Source organism: Peromyscus californicus, unplaced genomic scaffold (assembly GCF_007827085.1).
Source record: "Peromyscus californicus insignis strain IS unplaced genomic scaffold, ASM782708v3 Scaffold_13__1_contigs__length_99412109, whole genome shotgun sequence".
Classification (NCBI taxonomy): Eukaryota; Metazoa; Chordata; class Mammalia; order Rodentia; family Cricetidae; genus Peromyscus; species Peromyscus californicus.
Genome location: NW_026294424.1, coordinates 89,316,967 through 89,333,079, shown reverse-complemented (window position 1 = coordinate 89,333,079; position 16,113 = coordinate 89,316,967). Strand labels below are relative to the sequence as shown.

The 16,113-nt window shown below is 40.1% G+C and overlaps 1 protein-coding gene across 2 annotated transcripts in view; it reads left to right on the top strand.

The window, feature by feature from the left end:
- Positions 1-16,113, top strand: part of Prkg2 (protein kinase cGMP-dependent 2) — a 103,103-nt gene that overhangs the window by 18,701 nt on the left and 68,289 nt on the right. The gene's annotated exons all lie outside the window — the stretch shown is intronic.

The following is a 16,113-nucleotide window of genomic DNA, read 5'->3' as shown; positions in this document are numbered from 1 at the left end:
CAGTCTAAATACTGCATAGATGTGGAGACATGCAGTGCTTACATTAGATCATCATATCCCTCTTTCCATTTGAGAAAACTAGGACCTGAGGCATGACATCACTTATCTAAGGTTGCAAAGCTCTTCATTTCTGAACACAGATGCGGTTCTAACTCTGCTACATGCAACCTTTCCAAAATTAGAATTAGAATAGGACTCTTCTTATTTTGGTTGAAAAGCCTTGTAGTAAACTAACTGTTAAATAATTATAACTGGATAATTTAAATTCTGAAATTAGCAGAACAAAGAAATAGGACACCATCAAGAAAACCCCTCTCTGCTTTTGTTGATTCTCCATGAAAAATTATACTTCCAGCAAAGGCTTCTCTGAACTGAGTTCACAGTACCAGGGAGTTGTGTGGGGGATGGGGCACAGGGGCTGAGTTAGTGACTTACATACTGCTATCCGAGAGCTTTTAATGGACAACTGGACATGTTGAGAATAAACTGTAAACGTTCACCTGTCAAGTTTGGTAGTTAAAAAGTTGGTGCATGCGCTTAAAATACTGCTGGCTTACCCTCATCATTCATCAAAGCGAACACTGAGGCACTCAGTCCAATGAAGGCACGGGAAAACAGAAATCTAACTGTTTGATGGGATTGCTAGAAGCAATGGGTCATGACTGCCAAGTGCCGTGTGTACAGGAAGTCATTGCGGTGTTTGGAAACAAAGGTATGATTTATAACAATAATGTCCTCATAGACACCCAGATCCAAGCTAGCTGCTGAGGGATGGGCTGAGGAAACAAAGTCATCATTCAACTATTAGCTGCTGGTTGTTTTCCATACATTATCTCCAGGATGCTTTGGACTTGCCTAATCAGATACGTGTGATTTCTCCATTGTACCAAAGGTGAAATGAAAGCTCAGGGTAATTTATCACTTGACTCAAGCTTGTAGTGTTGAGAGATTGTTGAAGCAGGTTTGCAGTTTGAGTTTACCTGAAGTCTAATGTATATTCTCAACTAGATGCAGCCTACGGAATGAATGGCTTCCCTTAAGGTTGTATAAGCAGGCTTGGGGAATTTTAGGGGGCTGGGGTGGGTGAGGGGTAACCTTTAGCTTTAAAGAAAAAGGGAGGGTAAATATGGGGGAGTTTTAAAAGTGTCTAGAATTAAGTGCAGCTGCCTTGTCATCTAGAAGCAGTTAAAAGAATTAATGGCCTCCCTGGCGCTGGCATCCAGCCCCTCTCACACGGCCTCTGCCTTTTCTCTCTCTCTAGGAATACAAGGGCACTGAGCTCCACACACTCAGCCTCTCTCTGTCTCAGCCCCCAACTCTCAAATGCTCTGCTTTATTCATTTCTACCTTTTAGTTCTTCTTGCTGCGACCCTGACTTCCAGCTGTCAGCAGCTAGGGTTTAGGAAAACGTTTAACGAAGTCTCAGAAAATACCCGTGACTTGAAGTCTGACTGTTTTGAATAGTCTGAAGTTCAAGGGCTTGCTGTTTAAGTGCTGTGAGAACCTGAGGACACTACCCCTTGGGCTACATTCTTAGGAGGAAAATCTGTGATGTTCTTCTATTAGACAGTGTATTGATTCTAACCAATAGCTTCAGGTTGCAGGCAGCAGTGGATGGCCCTGCACAATAACAAATTCAAGTCAATGCTTATTTACTGCATACTCAATCAATGACGCTCAATCTTTTAAATATAGTTAAGCCACTGTTGCCTTTGTAACCCCACAGAGTGCTAGTACCTGAGGCTTAGAAAGCTGCCTTATTCAGGGTCATCATCTGCAGTTTCTTTAAAAAAATTATGTTTTGAGAATTTCATATAATGTATTTTGATCATATGCTCCCCAATGCCTCCCAGATCCACGTTTCCCTCCCAGACCCTTCCCTTCTTCCTTCCCTCCCAGATCTATCTCCATATCCCTCCCAGAACCACCTCTACATCCCTCCTAGATCCACCCCTACATCCGCAACTCTCAAAATTTGTGTACTCTCTTTTTCTTCCTTTTAATAACTCATTGACTCCAGTTTGTGCTGTCCATAATGCCTCAGTTAGGAGAGGGGTTCATGAATCCCTTCCCACTCTGTGCAAGATTATTGCCTGCCTTGGTCTTGTGCAGGCAGGCAACCATGTCTTTGGTGAGTTCAAGAGCACAGTAGTCCCATTATATCCAGAAGAAAATGTGTTGCTGTATTTTTCTTCAACCCCTGGCCCTTACAATCTTCTTCTCTTTTGAGATGGCCCCTGGGCTGTGGAAACATGGTTCCAGCTGTGAATGAGCACTCCACTGATGCTTATTGTCTGAGACTTGAACAGTTGTGAGCCTCTGCTTTAATCACGACCATTGCATAAAGAAATTAATCTCATCAGGTCTGAAACTTTCACTAAACTATGGGTCGAGAGGCATGCATTTAGAAGGCAGTTTGATACTATGTACATTTAGTAAAATAATAGTAGTATAATCACTGGGACTTGTGAGCTCCCCAACCATGGTTTCTTGGCTGGATTTGCAGTATTAGGCATGTGTTTCCTCCTGTGGAGTGGACTTTAAATTCAACCAGAAAGGAGTTGGGTACTCCTATAACATTCATGCCAGTATTGCACCCATGGGCATATCTTGACACATGGGTCATTATTGCAGAACACACACAGGCTTCACAGCTGGGTAAGACTGTTGACTTACTTTCTCCAAGTAGCCTGCACAGCACCTTCCAGAATCTAAAGAATGTGTCACCCCAGCCAGATGTTAAGACAGCTACAATTTAATCTCAGCAAATTTGACATGTATTTATTTTGCTTTCTGGCTCCTCAGTTTGTAGCTACTGTAGACCCTATTGGTCATGTGGGTTTGGAATTGTGTGGACTGGCTTTGAACCCTTGTCTTGGAGGCCTGGAGTGGGAGTGTATAGATTCCCTTATTGACATCCTCTCGGTGTCCTCTGAAAGACGCTGTGCCTTTCTGATACAGTCTCTCTTTTATTCCTAATTGTTATTCTAGACACTGTGTGTTTTCCTTGCTATATGCCTGCAGAAGGCAGTAGTAGAAACAGTGCACTTGAGGAGACAGTATCTTTCTTTCTATGCTTGTTAGGTCAGAATGAAGCATCGACACAGCCCTGCTCTCACAAACACTGCAGTCTCTGTAAGCCAACACTGCTCCCTGTCTGACTTCTAAGATTTAAACAGCAATACAATTCCCAGGCAAGAAGAGCCGAGACAAGGTCAAACCTCTCAGGTGTCTAGACTGTATGGAAGTACCTTCTTTGCAAAGAATACCTTTATTATCCTATGACTACACCTCTCTCAATTTAAAATAGCCTGTCTTTGAAGTATTTTTTAGTTGTAAATCATTCAGGGCAGTCTTAACTGACAGGTGCCTTCTTCTTTTTCTTTAAATCTAGAATCAGCACTAGCTGGAGGATGTTTTAGATATAATTTATATCAAAGTATGGGTGGTCAGGAACGCCTCTGTCTAGTTAAGCCTCCCAGTATTATGGCTTGTCACACCAGTTCAGTTTGGGGTGGGGGTAATTTTCCCTCAGCAGTTTCGACAATCTTTGCAGAAGTTAGAACCGAGCTCTGGGGGTGGGAAGAAAAGAAGTCTCTGGAGCTGTCCCCTCTACCCCCACTATGAGAAAGAGGGATGGGGAGCCAAGGAGAGACTAGAAGAGGTTACTGTTTGAAATGTCTTGGGACTAGAGACGTTGGGACTAGGAGCTTCAGAGAAAACCAAGTAATAGGTTGCTGCACAATTAGCAATGTAAACAACATGTCTTTGCTGCCTCAGAGTGTTCCTGGTTGGAGGCCAGTGCGGTTTGTGTAGGTGGGTCACAAGGCTTCAGTGAAGAGCTCAGCTGGCTATGCTCTTTTCTAGTACCTTCTAGAGGAAGGTTCTCTTACAAGCTCATATAACTGTTCATAGAATTAAGTGCAGGTGGGTGCAGGACTGAAGTCCTAGATTTCTTCCTGATTTTGGCTGAGGACTGACCTCAGCAACTTAGACCTGGTGAGAGTCCCCTGCTGTGTGAGCCTCTCTCAGCCCTCCTTACCACAGGGCACTTCTTTGTGGCAGGTGGGGATTCTCTTTACAGTTGGCTTAGAAACAGTCATAAAACCCTGGGGTAGCCTTCCACTATTGCTGTCTGTTTTGTTGGTGAGCAAAAAATCCTTGGATCTGTCCCCACTGTATGGCAAGGTGTTACATAAGGATGTAAAGCAGAAGTCAAACCAAACTCTTTTATTTCTTTGAAGTGAGGCTCTTTGATCAAAAATGGCCGTGTGGGTATGTAAGGCGCACACACAACAAGTTCAGAGTCTTACTTCTGTGTTCATGGCAACATGCGTCAGAGCCAAATAATAGGAACCACCCAATGTTTACCAGTGAATGAATGTAGAAACAGAATGTAGTATGTAGAAGGCAAACATATGGGATATTATACAACCTTAACAAGATGTTATATCTCATGCTATAGTATAAACGAACCTTTAAGATATCATACAAAGTGAAGTAGATGAGGCTCAAAAGGACAAATATTGTCTAGTTCCACTTATATGACATATCTAAAGTAGTCAAACACATAGAGGTATAAAGCAGAGTGGCGATGGCCAGGGGCAGATGGACAGAGAGACAGAGTAGCAGGTGCAGAGCTGGAAGCAGGTGAGTGATGGTCGCAGACAATGGGAATATACCTAATGCTACTGAACTATGCATTCAAAAGTAGTTAAATGGCATCTTTTGTATAACGTATATTTTATCACAACCTGAAAAATATTAGAGTTCTAGGACTGATTGGCAGTGTGCCCCCAAGTGCTTGGCCATGCTTCAATTTCCAGATGTGGGGGCTGGGAGGAGGGAGAAGGGAATAAGGCTGTTCTCATTTTTGTATCCACTTGTTATACTGTGAAAGAGAATGTGCCATATCAAAGTGCTATAGTAAACATTGATTATTAATTAGCTCTTAATTACTCAGTGTTAGCTGATTGCTTGCTTGACAAACGTCCATTTGTTAGATACATTTTTGTTGTTTTATCTACCTTCTCATCCCTTCCAGTGTTGCAGAACTGCAGAGGGAATGATGGCATCCCTTGTTTATACCTATAGTTCTTCAGAAAAAGGGTTCTACATTTATTTATCCATTTGATGTGTGTGGATGTGTGTGTGTGTGTGTGTGTGTGTGTGTGTGTGTGTGTGTGTGTGTGTGCACATGTACATGCAACCCACTGAGCCGTGCCCCTGTCTCACAGCCGTAATTCTCTAAGAATATGCTGCAGTCACCTGGGGAATTATTTGTAGAGGTATCTGGGGTCCAGCCCTGGGAGAAGCTGCTTAAGTTGGTTTGAAGTGAGAGCTCAGGCTCATAATAGAGATTTATAAACACGGCTCACTGCTAGCACTGAGAACCCCTGTGTTACAAGGATGTGTACCTCCCCGCTCTGACTTCCAAAATAATCAGTTGAATGATCTAAGATGGGTGCTAATTAGATACTTAGAACTGTTTACCATTTATACCTAATTACCGTGCCACACCATCAAGGGTGTGCATATCATCAAGTGTGTCAGGCTAACTTCCTTGAACATTTGGGTTGTTTTCAACATTTCATTATTAATCTCTGTTTTTAATGCTCATGGGGAAAGAGCCATCTGCAGAAACCTGAGAAAGAGACGAAGAAGTGTTTGTTGTAAGCAGAAAGTAACAGCAACGTGATTAAATTAGAACCACGCCTGATTACATGGGCAGCAGGTATGAGGACGGACAGGAGAAAGTCATGCCTGTTTTCTGATTACCACCAGAATGACAGCACCCCTGTCCAGGCTGCCTTGTTGGTTTATAAAGACATGCATTTATTAGGTATCTTTCTGTCTTATCTATCCAAATTTAGGGTGTGGGGATAGGAAACAAAGAGAAACATATTCTGGTTATCAGTTCTATCTGTTTATTAGGTGACTGAAGTCATTTACATCCACTCTTGCCCTTATGTCCATAATATTTAAACAAAGAGAAGGAATTGGAATATTTTCCAGAAATCTCAATTTCATCAAATTCCTAATATACAGCTTGAGAGGTTAAGTAATAGGTGTGGGGGGAAAGCATAGCCTTGGTCTCCATGATCTGAGTCTCTTGTGGGAAATTAAAATGATTTCTGCCCTGGGTGGTGAATACTATGCTGTAAGAGAGGTGCTAGGAAAGAAGGAACAATTCTGTTGTTTTACCTAGTCAGATATTTTTTTTACTTGTTTGTTTTGAAACAAGTTCTCATTATGTAGTGCTGGCTGGCCTGGAATTCACTATATAGAGCAGGCTGGCCTTGAACTCAGCAACCTTCTGCTTCTACTTCCAGCGTGCTGGAATTGAAGGTATGTACCACCACACCCAGTCTTAAGAGAAAATCTCAAGTTGGGTCTTAAGGGAGATGTAGACTAGAGGGATATAAAGTGGGCTGGCACATTGGGGGACAGTGTAGTTCAGTGGGTGTAGACACTCTGAAATGTGAGGAGACTGGACAATCGGTGGGGTTAAACCATTAGAGTTTCACCAACGTATGGAAGTGATTTCCCTGAATGAATATACTTAGAACTTATGTAAAGAGTATAGAGCTTTCCAGTTCTTCATTTTTAAATTGGTGGTGAGTAGCTGATTCATCATGGTAATAGCTAACTCTTGAGCAGTATACTTTATGTCCCAGGTACTGTTCTAAGTACATTATGCTGTTAACTAATTTAATTCTCCTGGAAATTCCATGACCTGTGGACTGTGTTTATTGTTGTTTTACAGCTTAGAAAATCTAAGAGGTTAGGTGACATGCCCAAGTTTCCACAGTTACCACATGGGAGACCTTGGAATCAAACTCTGACATCCCAGTTCAAAGTCATGTGCTCATAGCAAGAGTGTCCTATGTATGTTTCTTATTCGATTGTATAATTAAGCTGTGAAATAAAATGCCATGCAACATATAATGTGGACATAGAACTGATGCTTGGTGGTAAGAGAAGGCAAAGGTTGGCCAAACCTTGGGTAAAGAAGCTACCACCAAGAGAGCATGGTAATGAGGGATATGACCAAACACGAGGCCAGATGTTGCTCACATCTAGGACTCAGGATCCATGACTGAGAACCCAGCATTGAGAAATGTGGGTGAACTTTGACAAATGGAATTTCCTGAGCCAGCTTGGAAGACGGGAATTTATTGCTTTGAAGAATGTTGATTATGCAAATTGGTGCTGTAAAAGGATTATGAAAGGTTGTGATGTTGCCTCAGATGAGTATGAATTTGAGATCCCGCCCACTAGAGGAACTTTGAATGGAGCAGAGTTGTCTTGGAAATGCCTTTGTTGCTCTGTGCTTCCCAGAACCTTTGCTTCCCATCAGTCTCCAGAAAAGCATGCTTTAATTACTTGTGTTGCCAACTGCTGCTGTTGCCATGCACGGAGGATTTGCTGTTGTGTTATCAGAGCTATATGCAGAGTATGGATATGGAGCAGGTGGGGTGTCATGCCCTAATCACTGCTGAGAAACCCACAAATCAGAAGGCTAAGCAACTGGCCCAGGGTTGAAGCTGGGAACTCACAGAGCTGAGATTTGGAGCTAATGTTTTCTAGTTCCCGAGCCATATACATTTGAAAATAAATTGGGATCAGTGGTGGTTCTGGGGAGACGGTTCAGTGGTGTAAGTACTTTCCAGGCAAGCATGAGGACCTGAGTTTGGATCCCTAGTACCCACATAACAAGCCAGGTATGGTAATGTGTACCTGTAGCCCCAACACCATGAGGTGGAGACAGGAGGACCCTCAGGACCTTCCCTCCAGCCAGTTTAGCTAATTGAGGGGCTCTAGGTTTAGGGAGTGACTCTGCCTCAAAAATCATAATGTGGAGAATGGTGAAAGAAGACATTTAAAGTTCATCTCTGGCCTCCACACATGTGTGTGCATTCTCACAATATATACAGACTGATTTCTCATGGAAGCACACAAATAGTAAAGTGAATACACCCAAGTAACCATCAACCATTACTGCAGACTAGAACATTACCCCAGAAGCTCCTTGTGCATCTCCCAGTTTTTATCCATCATCCACTTCCAAGTTACTCTCTCTACTACTATTACCATAAATTGATTTTTACATATTTTAGTCACTGACTTTAATGGAGCTACAGATCACAACTCTACAGTCTCTCTCTTTTTCTTTATATAGCAAAACTCATTTTTGTTATATGTAGTGGTGACTTAAGGATTGTCCTTGCTGTGTGGGGTTTATTGAGTGACCCTGTATAACTGACCACCTCCATACTGGACATTTGGGTGCTTCTGGTTTTAATGCCTATGAATACCACTGTCATGTCTTTTGGTGCATGTATGTGTGACATCTGATGGACGTGAACTGAGAAATGAATAGCTCGGCAGTACGGTATTTCTAAGCTGAAATTTAACATGGATGGCTAGTTTCCCCAAGTGGCTGACCAGACTGATACTCCCACCAGCAATGTAAGTGTATTACCTTTCTCCCAATTCTCTGCAGTGTTTGGTAACATTAGCAATTTCCCTCTTACCCATTCTGGTGAATATGCTGTAATGGTCCATTGTGGCTTTAGTGTGCTGTTCATTCCCGATTAAAACTGGCGAGAATTTCCGATACACTCTCCACTCATGTCTTGTTTTCACCTGCCATAGCACCGTGTTACAACTACTATCATTCGTCATGTATTTCCACACATCTAGACTGACTTCTGGGCTTTGAATCCTAACCAAAAAGCCTTTTTCTTTATCCTCATACCACTGACATATTATTAGTTATTTTGAGTTATAGTAATTCTTAACATAACGTTTCATTTTTCTTAAAATTTCTGAGGCTATTGTTTGGTCTTTTTATAGCTATAAGAACATTAGAATCAGCTTCTCAATTTTCAAACATAAAACCATCTTAATTAGAATTTTATCAATTACAATATACTTGACATCATTAAAGGTTCATTTTAGGGGACCAGTGAGATGGATGAGTGAGTAAACACACTTGTTCTAATGCCTGGTGACTTGAATTTGGCCCCTTGAACCCACATGAAGGTAGGAGAGAACCAAATCTACAGAATGTCCTCTGACCTCCACATGGGTGATATGGGGGTATATTTATGTATTTACACATAGGTATCATACACACACACACACACACACACACACACACACACACACACGCACACACACACACACACATACACACTAATAAAATAACATTTTGAAATTCAATTTCTAAATCAATTACCCCAATATATTCCTCTATTATTATATTTTCTTTCCTCTCTCTCCCCCTCCCTCCCTCCCTCCCTCCCTCCCCCCCTCCTTACCTCCCTCTCTCCCTTCCAGCCCCCACTTTTGGAAAGAGCAACATCTTCTCTGGAATTTGTTGGAACAAACAAGAAAGTATAACAGACTTTGTGTTTATGGACATTATGAAACCTTTGATAACATACATCGAAGTTAGTACTCAGGACAATTGTTAAGGGTGTTGCTCTAGGCCATGGCACATATTGATTCTCCACTGCTAGGGCCCACCAGGCAGCCCTCAATTCCAATGGCAAATTTTATTTACTTTTTAAAATTTTCTAATCAGGTCTTTATTTACTTCCTTAACTTTCAAGCTCCAAACTTTCTCAGAGGAAGTAGAAGAAAACCAGTAGATATTATTTCTTTATTATGTATATATCTTACATTATGTAGTATAATAAATACTATATGATTTATATTTATATATATGTACATATATATATATATATATATATAAAACTTGTGTTTAATTTTATAATTTTGATTTCAGTCTTACTGACAGTTATATTTTATGTTTTCCCCCTTTTATTGAAAATAGATTTTTTTCTCATATAATAGATCCTAATTATGGTTTCTCTTCCCCCTAATCCGTCTATAGCCTGGGTTGTTTGGAGATTTCCATAGGACCCCTTTGGCCAACAAATTATATGTAACCCATTCTTAGTACTGGAAAGTTCATTTGGTGACAAGAAATGTCCAGTTGGGCTCTGTCTCCCCCATTATTTGCTGCTTTCATTTAGATTGACTTTATATATATATATGGAAGCTTCTACTGTATTAGGTTTACATACTACCCCTCAAATGACCCTTAATTTTAGATGTCCTTTCTGTTTTTCTCTCCTCTGTCCATCTCTCTCCTCCCCCTCCTGATTCTTCCATTCTAGATATGTGGTGTGTGTGTGTGTGTGTGTGTGTGTGTGTGTGTGTGTGTGTGTGTGTTGGAATTTTGATGGAGATTGCATTGAATCTGTAGATGGCTTTTGGTAGGATGGCCCTTTTTACTATACTGATCCTACTGATTCATGAGGATGGGAGATCTTTCCATCTTCTGATATCTTTTCCATTTTATTCCTTTGTTTTGTATGGGTAGTGCTTTGATTATTATGTGCAAGGGAATTTCATTTCTAGTCCAGTCTATTTGGTGCTCTATGTACTTCTTTTACTTTGATAGGCATCTCCTTCTTTAGGTTAAGGAAATTTTCTTCTGTTATTTTGTTGAAAATATTTTCTGTGCCTTTGACCTGGGTTTCCTCTCCATCCTATATTCCTATTATACTTAGATTTGGTCTTTTCACAGTGTTCCAGATTTCCTGGATGTTTTGTGCCAGGATATTTTTTAGATTTAACATTTTCTTTGACTGAAGAAGCTCTGTGGTTTTTTCATGGTTTAACATGTGATCAGCTTCATGAAGGTTGGTGTACAATTACTGAACTTATTGAATGTAGACTGTTAAAATCAGTTGAATCTAGAGCTTAAGGAAACTTTGATGATCAATTTTTTAGACATGGCTTCTAACTGCTGTGTCTACTTGCTTTGTTATTTAGAGAGATGTGTTAAAATATCCTAATATTATTGTAGAAGTTGTGTCAACTTCTGTCTTGAATTTTGTTGTCATTTTATACACGTTGATACAGTCTTCCTAGGTGCATGCCTATTTAGCATATTGACTGATTCCTGATGCTATTATCAGGAAACAGCATCAATTCTCTTTAACTGGTACTGACATATCATCCATTTTTTCCATTTCCTATCCCAATATCTTTAAACATTTCTTTAATGCATAACATGCCTGATGTTTTTGTTTTGCTATCAGTTGGACAATCCTGGCTTCCCAGTGGAATTTTTTTCTCCACTGATACATGATGTAAATATAACAGCGATTGATTTAAACCTAGTATGTCACTCTTCGTTAACCTTCTGTCTCACCTTGTCATTGTCTTGCATTCATTAAGCATATATTTTACTGCATTGTTTTAGGATTTTGCTTAAACATTTTCTGATTAATCTTGTAGGAAGTGCCCTAAATGATAGCATGCCTCATTAACTTATGAATGCTTCCCATTAGACTCTTATCAATTTCTGGACCTTCTGCTATGGTAACTCCATTTATTCTCCATCTCCTTCATGTCTTGCCTGTTTCACACATTTATTTCTATGTATTTTATGCTCCGTAAGGTCTCCCTCTTTTATAAAGGCAACCTTACTCTCGTCACCCGCACACTTACTTCCTCTGTGGCTCTTTCTTTCCTGCCACATCTGCTGCTTCTCCTCTGGGATCACATCCCTTGGGTCTGGAGCTAGTCACTATTACGGGTCTGTTGCCAATGGAAAAATATTTTGAAAATGTGTTCATTTTGCTTTTGTTCTGCAGGCTGTTTTTAGGGCAATGATATTGAAATGGGCTCTGTGGAGCACTTTGGAGATTTCCTATTGTGCTCTGGCTTCCATTATGTCTGCCGAAGAGTAAATCAGTCCTGTTGTTGGTCGTTTGAAGGTTATGTGTCTCTCATGTCCTACTGCTTTATCCCTTCTTCTGTTTTTATTTTGTTTTCAGCAATTTAACTATGGTGGGCTTAGATATAATTTTATTTTAGAATTTTTATTTATTATTACTAGTATTGTGTGTGTGCATGTGTGTAATGTATGCGATGTTTTGTGTGTGTGTGTGTGTGTGTGTGTGTGTGTGTGTGTGTGTGTGTGTGTGTAGGATGTATGTGAATGTGGGTGCAGCATGGATGTAAAGGTCAGAAGACAACTTTCAGGGCTCACTTCTCTGCTTCCACCTTGGGTTTCTGGACTTAAGCTCAGCACCTTTGTCCACTGATCCATCTGTCTGATACCCTAGACACAATCATGGAGTTTATAGTGCATCTTTTCTGTGGCTTGATGTCCTTTAGTTGATTTAATGATAGTATCAAATACGATTGTTGTAGTTGACTGTGCTGGCTAGCTTTATGTTGTCTAGACACAAGCTAGAGTCATTGGGAAGAGGGAATCCATTGAGAAAATGCTCCCACCAGCTTGATTGTGGGCAAGCTTGTGGTACATTTTCTTAATTAGTGATTGGTACTGGAGGGCCTAGCTCACTGTGAGCAGTGTCAGCCCTGGGCAGGTGATCCTGGGTTGTATGAGAAAGCAGCATGAGCAAGCCATGAGAAAAAAGCCTACAAGCAGTACTCTTCCATAGTCAGTGCATCAGGTTCTGCCGCCAGGTTCCTGCCTTCAGTTCCTGTTCTGATGGCTTTGAATGATGGACTACAAATGCTAAGATAAAATAAGCCCTTTCCTTGCCTATTTGATTTTGCTCATGGTGTTTTATCACAGCAATAGAAAGTCTAACAAATACATAGAGTTACCATGTCTATGACAAAATTACTGAGATAAACAACTTGAATAAAAGTTGCTTTTGTTCAATATGCATGACGTTTCCATCTGTGTCCAGCTGATTGATTCTCTTTCTTCTGGGTGTTCAATGAGATCAAACACAATGGCGGTATGACATGGTGTAGCCAAGCTTTCCGCCACATGGTAGACAGGAAACATAGAACACAGCTGAGAGAGACTCTTCCTATGGAATCACTGTTAGGTTAACACTGCTCCACTATTCCCAACAGCTGAATCTATCTGCTGTCATCTGTCTATCTATATGTCTGTCTGTCTATCAGTTACCCATCATCTTTTGTTATTGCTTCATGGGACCAGGGAAAGTTGTGCTGAGAGTTAGCTGGTCTATCACAGTTGTCCATTGAAGTGAAAAGTTCATTTTCATGTGTGTGCATGTTTGTATTTGTGTGTGCATCTACAAGTAGAAACCAGAAGTTGGTGTTAGGTGTCTTCCTCAGTTACTCTCCACTTTTATTATTTATTTAGAGACGGGGTCTCTTCTGAACTTACCAATTCATCTAGGCTGGCTGACCAATGAGCTACAGGGATCTGCCTATCACCCCAGCCCAGCAATGTGGTTAAGGACACATGCTACCCCATCTGGCTTTTACGTGGTTGGTAGGATCTGAACTAAGGTCCGTATGTTTTGCACAGTAAACCCTTTACCAACTGAGCTATCTCTCCATTTTGTTTATATTCTTAATGGCTGTTATAAGTGTCCTGTGTAAGTGTTTGAAAAAGAAATTGTCTAGTGCAGTTGGCACAAATCCAAGAATCCTGGGAGTAGAAAGGAAGCTTTGTGTGAATTCTGCATTCACTCTGGACCCTGGAGGGTTTTTGTTTTTGTTTTTGTTTTGTTTTTTTTTTTTTTGGTTGATGAATATGATGTGAGTAGCATGAGGTGAGAAGAAACTCATGATGGAGGAGAAAACATGTTCCTCTCTTTAAGGTAAAGCTGACAGAAACAGGAGACAGTAATAGTGGCCTACTTCATTAAAGGATTTGTTCAAGAAAAGACCTATGTTGTAAAAAACGGTGAATAGTATATTGTAGAATATTGATTTCCTCTATAGACAAAGGGTATTTCACAGCACTTCTATAGGTTTTGTAAGCAGAAGTCACTACAGATAAATGAATTAAAAAGTTTTTTTGAAATACTGACTTAAACCTAATTGGTTTACCACTAGACTTTTGTGAACTTTTAAGTTTTGGTTTGTGAACTTCCAAATTTTCTTAAACTCAGGGCACTTTTATGTGTGTTGTTTCTAAAAATATGTGTTGGGAAACTGGGGTATGGGGGCACTGAGGAAGCAATAATGGGAATACTACACAAGCACTGAAAGTCCACTGATGCTCAAGTCTTTTGGATATTGTTCATGTCTAGTACTTGAGCCAAAAAGGATGCCTAGCAAAAGTATGCTGTCAGTATATATCAGCTGAGACAATTTTTCTATTAATGGATAAAGGAGAGTTTGGACCAGACTGAAACATTCAATCATTTTCTTTCCTAGCGAGATTAGTTTCATAATGTAGTACAGGATGAGCTTCAAGGACAGGTCCCAAGAAGCTGAAATCTCAGAAGAGACACTTTTAACTTTGTCCAGAGCTGTAATTTGTTCTTAGACTGTGGTGACATCATTGCCAATTGAAAATAAAAAGGACAACAGTGGATCTTTTGTAAGAGAACCAACATATCTAGATGCCCATCAACAGATGAATGGATAATGAGAATTATATTAAAATATATAATAATTGTATATAGTAGAATATTCTTCAGCTTTAAGGAAAAATGAAATCACAAACTTTGCAGGAAACGCAAAGGTGTGAACTATAATATTAGGCAAAGTCACCCAACCCCTAAAGAAAAAGAACTTTGACATTCTCCCTCATTCATGGATCAGCCTATCATGTATGCATGTATGTATGTAAATGAACTATGTGTGCCTACAGTGAAGCACTTAGGAAGAACCAGAAAGATTGCATTAGGCGATGGAAGAAGGGAATGCAGATAAAGGCTACAAAGCTAATTGTTTTTCTAGTTTCAATGCTAGCATGGTTTTTCATGGTAGATAAATGCATGAAAATGTAATTGATATTAAAGGCACGAAACCCTGAGTGAAGATCCAGGGCTTCAGAACGGTCCTTCTAACTGTAGATAAGCTCACTGAGATGTACAGTGTTTGGATCTGGGCCAGAGTCTACTTGAGTGTAGACTTTATTCTAGCTGCATGATACTTCTATCTGTGACAAATGCAAGCTATTTTTATATTGAAAATAGAACTGACAAGATTCTGTGATGGTTTAGATGAAAGGAGAGGGAGTTCTTAAGATGATGACTCAGTCTGGATGGCTCTGAGGAGGGGGAGATTCTCTAAGAAGGGAGGGGTTCCTACAGAGGAGCTCATCTGTTTTCTCCCTATGGACTGATTTGATGAGGTCATGGGGGAAGTTACTAATTTCAGGAAGTCGTAGCTTGTGTTTGAAAACCATTTGTATAGGAAAAGGTTACTAGTTTCCAAGTAGAAAAACAAAACCAAAACAAACTACTGTTAAAGGGCATTTGAATGAACGATGCAGGGAAAAAAAGCCATTAAAAATCATACTGGCAGTAAAGGGATTATGTAAAAATTCTGACAGCTCATGGAGCGTCTTTTCCTCTAGCTCAATACTTCATATCATCTTCGATGGAGTATGTTAATTAAATCATTTGAAACACATGGCAATTGAGTAACTATTTTGAGCTGCTTCTTTTCCAACAGAAGGCAGAGGATTCTAGGATTGTCAATAAGTAAGACTTTAATTTGAGCAGTGAATAAGAGTGTGGCACTGGAAACGAAGTTTCTGTCTAGGCTAGACATGCCTAGAAAAATCTCCCAAGCAAACCTAGACTTTCACCCCACCCCATGTCAATCAAACGAAGGGGTCTGCCTTTGCCCTTGGAAGAGGTAGTGGGATGGAAGGAAGTGTCACAGATGGCAGATTCACAGACTCGGATTTGAAGTCTATGAGGAATAAATTTCTTCCTACCTCTCATTCTTCTTCTTCATAAAACATGGGAATAGTAATTATTTTATAGGATATAGGATTAAATAAGGTATAAAAGAACACTATCACTGGTACTGTACATGCATGTGTGCATCAATGAAGGGATGCATAAGTACATTAATGAAGGGATGCATAAGTGCATCAGTGAAGGGATGCATATGTGCATCAATGAAGGGCTACCGCTTTCTAATCTCACAAATGCAACTTCTTCCTGTTTTCCATATGACAACTGCATGGCATGGGAATTTTCCATTGAGAGATGGGATTATAAATGATAATTAAATTGATATCATACTAACTACCAGAAAGATATTCAAGATATTTTAAGGGTTTGACACATAATAGATGGTAATTCTTAGGTATAGTTTTTGATGAGA